Raw genomic sequence first — 9,908 nt, 5'->3', positions numbered from 1 at the left:
CTGCTAGATATTCAGCCGCAATATCGAGCGGCGGCAGGTTGAGTATTCTTTCAAGCGCTGCCGCTGGAGTAGTTCTCATTGTCCCTGTAGTGCACCTAGACGTTGAATACTTAGCATAGGTATTTCATAAGCGGATTTGCTTAAAACTATACACCACACTCGAGCAGAGTAGAGTAATATTGGCTTTACTACAGCTATAGAAGGAAGCAGATTCCATATAGTGAATTAAGTTTCGTTCCATTTAGCTCTTACAGTTCTACATCCTAAAAGGTTCTTTATATATACTAATATTATAAAGAGGAAAACTTTGTTTGTTTGGTTGTTATGAATAGGCTCAAAAACTACTAGACCGATTTTAAAAATTCTTCCACCATTCGAAAGCTACATCATCCACGAGTAACATGGATTATATTTTATTTTGGAAATAGGGCTCGAGATATAGGTCAAAACGTGGACCCGGGTAACCTTCGGATGTGTATGTACAATATGGGTATCAAATGGAAGCTGTTGGTGAATGCTTTAGTCCAGAGTATTTTTCATGCCGCTCCGTGACTAGGGTCTCGAGATAGAGACCAAAACGTGGACCCTAGAATGTGTTTGTACAATATGGATATCAAACGAAAGCTGTTGGTGAATGCTTTAGTACAGAGTATTTTTCATGCCGCTCCGTGACTGGGGTCTCGAGATATAGGTCAAAACGTGGACCCGGGTAACCTTTGGTTGTGTATGTACAATATGGGTATCAAATTAAAGCTGTTGATAAGTGCTTTAATACGGGGTAATTTTCATACCTAGTGATGACTAGGGTCTCGAAATATATGCCAAAACGTGGACCCGTCGTGTCTTTGCACCGAATTAAACCAAACTTACGCACATTGTTAAGTAAGTATTGAAAATGGGTTTCGTAAAGTTTGGTTGTAATTCGGAGCACTGGCAACGGGTACAGCGTTCTTTTGAACCAGCCATAATGTCGCTTACTTTTTTAACGCTTGGGGCGGAACTGAACTGTCAAATTGACAGTGTGAGTTACAATGTGTCAATATTTCTTTCTGATTTCGATGCCATAAGGAAAAAACGTAAGTGCAACATGTAAAAATTGTTTGTGAATTTTTTTGGAGTGGATTTTGGAACAGTGAATAATTTCTTACGAAATTTGAGAATTTAATGTGAAATCCGAATGAAATTATGTGTTCCTGGAAAAAAATTTTTTTTTCGTTTTTTTTTTTTGAAAAATATAAATGGATAATGGTTAAAAAGGCTCCAATGCTTAATAAAACATATAAATTGAAACGAAAAATTCATGGATGATCAGAAAAAAAGACGATTGTTTATTCATATGCGTTGATTTGAAATTTAAAAACAATCTTCTTTTTTCCTGATTTTCAATTTATATTTTATATTTACTCAAAAACAAATAAAAAAACAAAAAATATTGTTTATGCCAAAGCGCTTGAATAAGGAATAAAGAAATAAATAATATGAAAATCATATATTTTCTGTTCTAAACCATATCTATTCTATTTTAGTGTGCCCAGCGAAGGGGGCCGGGTTTGCTAGTCCACGAATAAACAGCGGATCTTAAAATAGCTTACCGCGACTCATTATTGGAGTATTCACTAATGCCTAGAAAAACTCCCAAAGCATATTTTTTGTACTATAGAGCTTTCTTTACATCTACCACTAGTGAGTGTAACGCAATCTCTGGGAACCTGCTTATATGCGTGTTGTGACTTAGACATAAAGTCTGACATCCAATTTTCTCTAATGCGGGCGTCGAGGATTTTCTCAAGCGTCTTCAGAAGTAATGAAGTCAAACAGATGGGCCTATATTCCCTTGACAGTATGGGCTTGCTTTTATCTGACTTCGGTATAAACACAACCCTTGCCTCTCTCTAGAGTACATAGTCGAAGCTCCTGTGTATATCGCTGTTAGCCATGGTACCAACAAATTCCTCATCTTGTAGAGCATGGCGGTGAAAATGCCATCTATAACTGGTGATTTAAATGAGTGAAAAGTGTTTGTTGATCATTTTATTTTTTGTATTGTACTAATGTCTTCCGGAATGGTTACTAAAGGGTTTTCCATTAACAGGTATAAGTTGTACGGATAGCGCAATCGAGAGATGATTAAGGATTTTTCATGGCCGGAATTGGACGGTATTAATCTGGACCACGTTTATTTTCGACAAGATGGTGCTACGTGCCACACAAGAAACCAAACCGTTGATCATTTACGGGAAAAGTTTCCGGATCGTGTTATCTCTGGAAGAGGTGATCATAATTGGCCACCGAGATCGTGAGATTTAACACCTTGTGACTTTTTGAAGTGAAAACTTCTTTAGAATCGTTGGGAGTGATTTGAGGAAAAGTGAAACGAAAAAAGCGACCAACTTGGCTACGAAGCGTTATATTATATGTTGATATAAAAGTAGCGACGAACTAAATAAAAATAACTTTTATTTTTTCTTGTGATTCGAACCAAGGATTTTGGATCGGAAACTCACATTGCTAGTCGCTCGGCTACCGCGCCATGCTGTTGTCGCTGACCTAAAAGTTATTTAGTTACGAAGCGTTATATTATATGTTGATATAAATAATTTTTGTGAGCGTGTAATTCTCAAGAGTTTTATTAGGTTTATTATTTAAAATGTATTGACTAGGTAGTGTGGTTATCAGCTTAACATCTGATAGATCCTCCATCGGAGGACAACAAATGTTAAACTAATTTTTGGAAATGGGCGGAGTGCTTTATTAGGGGCTTGCTCCTTCTCTGCCACGGGTTGACCCGGTATTGCAGTACCGCCGGGATTTCGGCTTTGAATAAATACAAAAAAAAATATACTAGTACATTTAGCTTTGGTGGGAAGAGCCATAAATTTTTATATGAATGCATGTAGACGAAAATGGAATTTTTTGTTTTGAAATTTGCATTGTAGGACATTTCTGATTATTTATTGAAAACAGTTTTTTTTTGGTTTAGATACTGAAAGTCAGTTTAAGTGAATCGGTATAAATATTTCGTACATTAATTTTTGAAGTGAAAACTTCTTTAGAATCGTTGGGAGTGATTTGGGAAAAAGTGAAACGAATTACATCATATAAACGTAGCGACGAACTAAATAACTTTTAGGCCAGCACCGACAGTACGGCGCGATAGCCGAGCGGCTAGCAATGTGAGCTTCCGATCCAAAATTCTTGGTTCGAATCACAAGAAATAAAAATTTTTTTTTTTTTTTTGAAATTTGCATTGTAGGACATTTCTGATTATTTATTGAAAACAGTTTTTTGGCTTTTCTATTTTTGGTTTAGATACTGAAAGTCAGTTTAAGTGAATCGGTATAAATATTTCGTACATTAATTTTTTTTTGTGAGCGTGTAATTCTCAAAAGGTTTATTAGGTTTATTATTTAAAATGTATTGACTAGGTAGTGTGTTTATCAGCTTAACATCTGATAGATCTTCCATTGGAGGACAACAAATGTTGAACTGATTTTTGGAAATGGGCGGAGTGTTTTAGGGGCTTGCTCCACTTCTGCCACGGGTTGACCCGGTATTGCAGTACGGCCGGGATTTCGGCCTTGAATAAATACAAGCAGAAATATACTAATACATTTAGCTTTGGTGGGAAGAGACATAAATTTTTATATGAATACAAGTAGACGAAAATGGAAGAAATTTGTAAGTCTGTTTCTTCGGTCCGTTTGGGTATTTTTTTTGACAACATCGAAACCAAAGCATTTGTATCATATTTTATCTATCATAAGCCACTCGTATCATTTGTTGAAATTGAAAACATTGAGGATGAATAATGATAAAATGAAGAAAATAAAATATGAACTTTATAGCAATATTATAATGAACCTATAATTATCCCGCTCCTAATGCTGCTTTCGTCTTATTCTCTCTCAGTTTGTTTTACGGAAGGTTTCACTTCTATCAAGTCTAACCGTTAGACTGGTATTTTTTCTTAGGGCCACGTGAAAGGAAAGGTCTACGCCAACAGCCCAGGGTCGATTCAAGACCTCAAAGATGGAATTCGTGAGGCTTTCGAGGTCGTAGGGCAGCCACTTTGCAATTCGGTTATGGAAAATTTCATGAAAAGAATATTGTCCTGTAAGTGTGGTCGTGGTGGTCATTTGCCTGATATTATTTTCCACTATTAACGGTACACCTTCCTCTTTATAATGAAATAAACATCCGATGATTTATATTATTATATAAAAAATAGCATTTTTCTTTGAATATCACAATAACATCCCTATACATAAATTCTTACAAGCACTTGACCTCAGTAGTCTATGCATCTTGGAAAATGTGTATTGACTAGATCTTCAGAACTATCAATCCAGTCTCCGTTGGTTTTACGTATTAAGTTGGGCGTGGTCGAGTATTTCGATAATAGTTTCTTGAGGCTAGCCGCTTCGTTTGTGCTTTCTATACTGCCACAGAAGCCATGCTCAACAAAACCAGCACCAAACAAGGCAAACTAAGCACCAGATTGAGGCTTCATAACAGCTACAGCTCTAATAGAGCTACCTGCTTGTGGATAGAAGTTTATTACTTATATTGTATATTATTTTTGCCAAAAATAAAATTCTATACACCAGACGTGCCCTTTCGCCTTCCTCTTGTTCACAAAACAGAAAATGTCTAAAAAAAGACGAATAATGTGCAAGCGGTTTAAGCATAAGGAGGCAGTTCTTTACTACCGTACCCATCCAGTTGGAGCTACAATACCTCCTGTAATTTATTTAGTTCTCCAAAATTAAGTCACACAGGTTGCATGAGCTGTTGTAATCATTGTGCTGGTGTTCCTGTGTAAAGTTAGCGAAAATCTGTTGTAACGGACGATAGTAAAATTTTGTTCATACTTTAATTTGCTTTGTTTTATGTTCTTGACAAATTCCCTGAACTACATAAATTGACATACACGATACAGTTTTCTATAACTATTTTCACAACACATAGAAGTACTGCAGCATCACAGTTCTAAAAACGAGTTGTATGGATTTTTTCTGTCTGAGGATGTGCATTTAGTGGGAAACACTGACGAAGCCAAAAGCGAGATAAAGCAGGTGATGATCCGAGTTCAGACATGGCTAGTTAACCACAGATTAAACAGAGCTCATCCTTCTAACCGGCAGATGTATACCATTAGAAATAGATATACAAGTACTCGATGCCACTTTATCGACAAAGAGAGTGGTCAAATACCTAAGAGTGCATTTAGACACAAGGCAAACTTACTGGGCGCACATAAATCATGCTGCCTCAAGACCTACCAAAGTAAGAGGCATGTTAAGTAAGGTCATGGCAAACCTTGGAGGTCCAACTCAGAGTAAGCGAAAACTTTTAATGGACACGACGAACTCGATTCTCTTATGCGGATGCGAAATATGGGCAGATTCGCTAAGGGTGCAATGCCGGTGAAAAACTTTGCAATCGGTGCAATGTACCTGCGCTCTCAGAGTGGCTTCTTCATACAGAACATTAGCAGAAGCAGCGGCTTTAGTTATCAGCGGAACCATCCATATAATATTCTAGCACAAGAGCGCAAACGGAGATGAGAGGCAAAAATCTCAAGAATCCCAGTACTATGCTTCTCCGACATTAGAATTCAAACGCTCACACTTTGGCAGGCAAGATGGAACTCTGAACGGTACGGTAGATGGATAGCGAGACTAATACCCGATCTAAAAAAGTGGGTAGAAAGAAAGCATGGTGAGGTTAACTATTACCTCGCACAGTTTTTGTCCGGACATGGGTCCTTCCGCAAGTATTTGTAGCGAATGCGAAAGGTGAACCCACCAAACTGCTTTTATGGAGATACTGAGTATGATGATGCGAAGCACACTCTCTTTAAAAGCGAGAAGTGGAACACAGGTCTGCAACGACTTATTGGTGTATTTACACCTGAAGAAATAGTCAAGAAAATGATCATAGACGTAGACAAATGGAATGCCGTCGGATATTTCGTGTAAGATATTTTCCAAGCAAAGAGGCGTAAATGGAAAGTTGTGCTGAAAAGCATTGAGCATAGGTTTTTCAAAACAGGTGACTGTGAACACAGGGTGAGTAAGTAAGTGCTCTTCTTAGGATGCGGTCTTGCACCTCTATCTCGATGCAATGCGGAAGCAGTCCATCGATGGAGGGAAATATCCAAGAGAAGAGGAGGGATATTTTTAGTGGAATCACCACAAACGTAGTAACGATGGTTACTATATCGTGCGAAAACATTTTTAACCCAACCTCACCGCCGAAAACAATCTTTTTTTCTCTATATTGCCACACAAGAATACACCGCATTTAAAATGTTCATTCAGAACCATAACAACCTACCAGGAATGCTAAACCCGCGATTTTGGTGTTTTATAAGTAATCTTTAATTTTCTAAACTTAATTGATTATTTATTTTAACATAAAGCCTATTTTCTCGTTCAAATTGCATGAGATTAAAATGTACATGGCCCGGCACTCGAAGTGTAATCAATTAACAAAAGGCCGTAAATTTGGTTTGGACAATTTTTTTTTTTTTCAATTTTTTTATTCAATTCAAAGTAAAAAATGTGTGAAAATAATACAAAATTATGAATCAATTTACTTTTTCTCGACATGACCACCTTTTTGTCTTAACTATGACCTCGAGACGGTCCAGAAACGAATCGCAAGCTGCCCGAATATGACTTTCAGATATTTCGGCCCACTCGCGGACAATGGCTGTTTTCAGCGCCTCGAGACTGGTGAATCATTTAGTTCGGACCTTTATCTCCAAAACGGCTCAAAGAGAATAATCCGTAGGATTGGCGTCTGGTGAATTTGAGCGCCATTCTGTGGACGTTACGAAGTCTGGAATATTGTTTTTTAGCCATTCTTGGTTTACTCGAGACTTGTGAGACGGTGCCGAGTCCTGTTGAAACGTCCATGGTGTGCCACCAAAATGTTTGTCTGCCCACGGTTTCAAAACAACGTCCAGACTACTTTCTCGATAACATTTCGCATTTACTCTAACAAAATGCTTCCGCGCGCTTGTAAACAATACTCTGGACTGTGATTTAGTGAGCTAACAAACAGCTGATGCCCGTGCATCAACTGCGCGAGCGGTCTGAAGTTGGTTACCCTTCGAGTGTCGGACTCTGCAAGCTTCCTTCTTTCAACCATAAAGACATTTTTTTTTTACTTTTTCAGTTTTTTGTATTTAAGTATCACTTAATGGGTATAAATGTAATATTTTCTTCTGTTTTGTTACTAATGAAGGAATTTTCATTTTAAATAAAATAGGGAAAAAAGTAAAAATGAAAATCTCTCATTTACAATTTATTATGGAAGAGGTCCTTTCAAACAAGATTGAAGCAATTTATTTAATTTTTTCCAGTCAAATTATTGTAATTGCTGTAAAATAATGAATATCTAAATCCCAGAAGCTGTACCGAAAATCCCGAAATCAATCCCGAAAACCCCCAAATTAAAAATGTTCACCCTTACTACCTTAATATAAAAGACACCAATGGTAGGTATGTAAATATTTTATCAATTAGTTTCTCATTTATCCATGCGGCATTGGTACTTTAATTAAGGATAATTAGTACGTTAATGCGCATGCATGCATGTATTTAAAGCACATACACGGCAGGAAGTACATGTGCCTGTGTGTGTTGCTAAATAACCAACTTTATGCTCGTATTAACAGCTAGTCATATTTATTATACATAGACAAATGCTAATTTACAAAACTGAATACTAATAATAAGCTGCAATGTATTTTACACATCGGAAAGGATTTACAACAGTGTTGCACTTGCATATTCTGTGCGGCGTGTCGGTGTGTTGTAGCTTAAACGTGCGCAATTTGATGGCATTTATGCGGCCATTTAAGCGCTGCATGATGGCATAGAAAATTGTTGCGGCAAATCAGCTAAAAATATTTTTTTTGTTTCTATAATTATTGGTTATGTATGCGGACGTATACGTGGCTGTCCTCAGGATCATCCAACTTGTTGCCTTCAATTAACGAACTTTTCCTATAAATAATAAAACGTTGAAAATTAGTAATATTATTTAGATTTGCAGTTGACTAACAGTTAGAGGGAAGTAAATATTTGGCGTATTTACATAGTAATGAACGGTTCGTGTAACAGCTGAGAATACATCTATATGAGCCGTTTTCTTTGAAAGTGGTGTAAGTGCATTTTATTTTACATGGAGATATTTAAGGTTTTACATTTGGATAATTTGAAAAATATTGTTTCTGCTATTACTCGTACACTGGTTTTTTATTTTTTAAACATTAAATTGATTTAAATTTAAAATGTAATCAATTTTTTAACGTATTTAACAGCAATTTATAATTTTGATGACTTCAAAAGAACTTACACCATTTTGAAAGTCAGCAAAAAGTAAAAATCTCTCATTTACAAAATATAATATTAACTATGGGATTTCAATTAAAACAAACCATGTTTTGTATGAAATTTTTTCCAAACACCAAATTGGTGTTTTTGTTTTTTGTTTTTGCATATTTGAAAAAGCTAATGCTTCGGTAGTTCTGTGTAAAAAATTCAAGCAAAGCAATGGAAATCATAGAGAGTTATAGAAACTCGACTGAAAGAGTTTAGCCAAGTCAACTTAGTACGAGTACTAGTAAGGCTTTGGGCTCATTTGAGCAATTTTTTTAACCGGGGTTGTGTTTTTCCAATATTTGAAATGATGAACGCTTTCGTAATATTGTGTTAAAATTTCCAAAAAATTATCTGAGCAAAATTGAGTGAGTTATCGCACTTTTACTGAAAGAGTTTAACCAGCGCAATTAGGTACTAATAGGCTTAATTTAGTCTATTTATTTTAGTTCATAAATATCATTGCCCTATTCTAAGTCTCAAATTTTATAAGAAAATTGCAATAAGAATTTCTTTCTGCCTACTACAGGCATGTTCGCAATGATTTACAACACTGGCACAATGACAATTCCTGGGCGCACTTCGCGGATGAAAGACTGTTCACAAAAACCCTCTGCAGTCCGGAGGCGACAAATTATTTCTGTACCAAGACAACAAAAAGACGCGCATTAAAATTGCATCCTTTTTATCTTGTTTTCTTGTTGTACTCAAAATGAGACAAATAAGATTAGAATAGGAAAACATTGCTGTTTCGGGAGAGCAAATTCTATTTTATAATTAGAAGCTATGGGATGTGACAAAAAGACAAATTCCACACATCCTGCGCTTTTTGCCTGAGGTGTTGATTTTCTTCACATTGGCTTGGTGCCGTTTCTTTCTCTTGTTTGTTATTAAAGTTCAATTCCGTTAGTAAATTAATGTATATATTTGTATTAACATATGAAATTTGTATTATTTATGCAGCTGTACAACTTGCTTCAATTTTGCATTTTGGATGCTGCTGCAATGTAGGTTTATTTTCGTTGTTATTCGAGCATGTAAAGTATATTAGGGTGGTTCGATTTCATTGCGAAGGCAGTGAGGAAATATTACCATTAAAAATTAGTTTTTCTACCAACTAACCACTTTCTTTAGTGAAGTCGCTAAATATAAAATTTTTCATATCTCGTAAATGTTATATGTTAGTGGAAATCTTCAACTGATTTGTACTCAAAATGCCAAGTGGCTTAGCTCATGGCTTAGATATGTTAACTCAAGCGGCAAGTAGAGAGAAGGTTAGCTTCATGCGGGATTTTTGCAAGTGGAGCAAAAAGAAATAAATAAATGACGCGTACACTTCAGTTAGGTGTTTGGCCGAGCTTTTCCTCTTATTTGTGGTGTGCTTCTTTATGTTGTTCCTCAAATGGAGGGACCTACACTTTTAAGCCGACTCCGAAGGGCAGATATTTTATATGAGAAGCTGTTTCATGGCTAAAATACGCTCGGAGGTTTGCCATTGACTGCCGAAGAGCAACC

At 36.3% G+C, this 9,908-nt stretch overlaps 2 pseudogenes; both read left to right on the top strand.

The window, feature by feature from the left end:
- Window positions 1-2,637: 2,637 nt before the first annotated feature.
- Window positions 2,638-2,824, top strand: LOC129249552 (U2 spliceosomal RNA; annotated as a pseudogene).
- A 578-nt stretch (window positions 2,825-3,402) lies between these two features.
- LOC129249579 (U2 spliceosomal RNA) lies at window positions 3,403-3,586 on the top strand (annotated as a pseudogene).
- Window positions 3,587-9,908: the final 6,322 nt, after the last annotated feature.

This window comes from Anastrepha obliqua, chromosome 5, assembly GCF_027943255.1.
Source record: "Anastrepha obliqua isolate idAnaObli1 chromosome 5, idAnaObli1_1.0, whole genome shotgun sequence".
NCBI classification, from domain to species: Eukaryota; Metazoa; Arthropoda; class Insecta; order Diptera; family Tephritidae; genus Anastrepha; species Anastrepha obliqua.
This window is presented reverse-complemented; position numbering and strand designations above follow the sequence as displayed.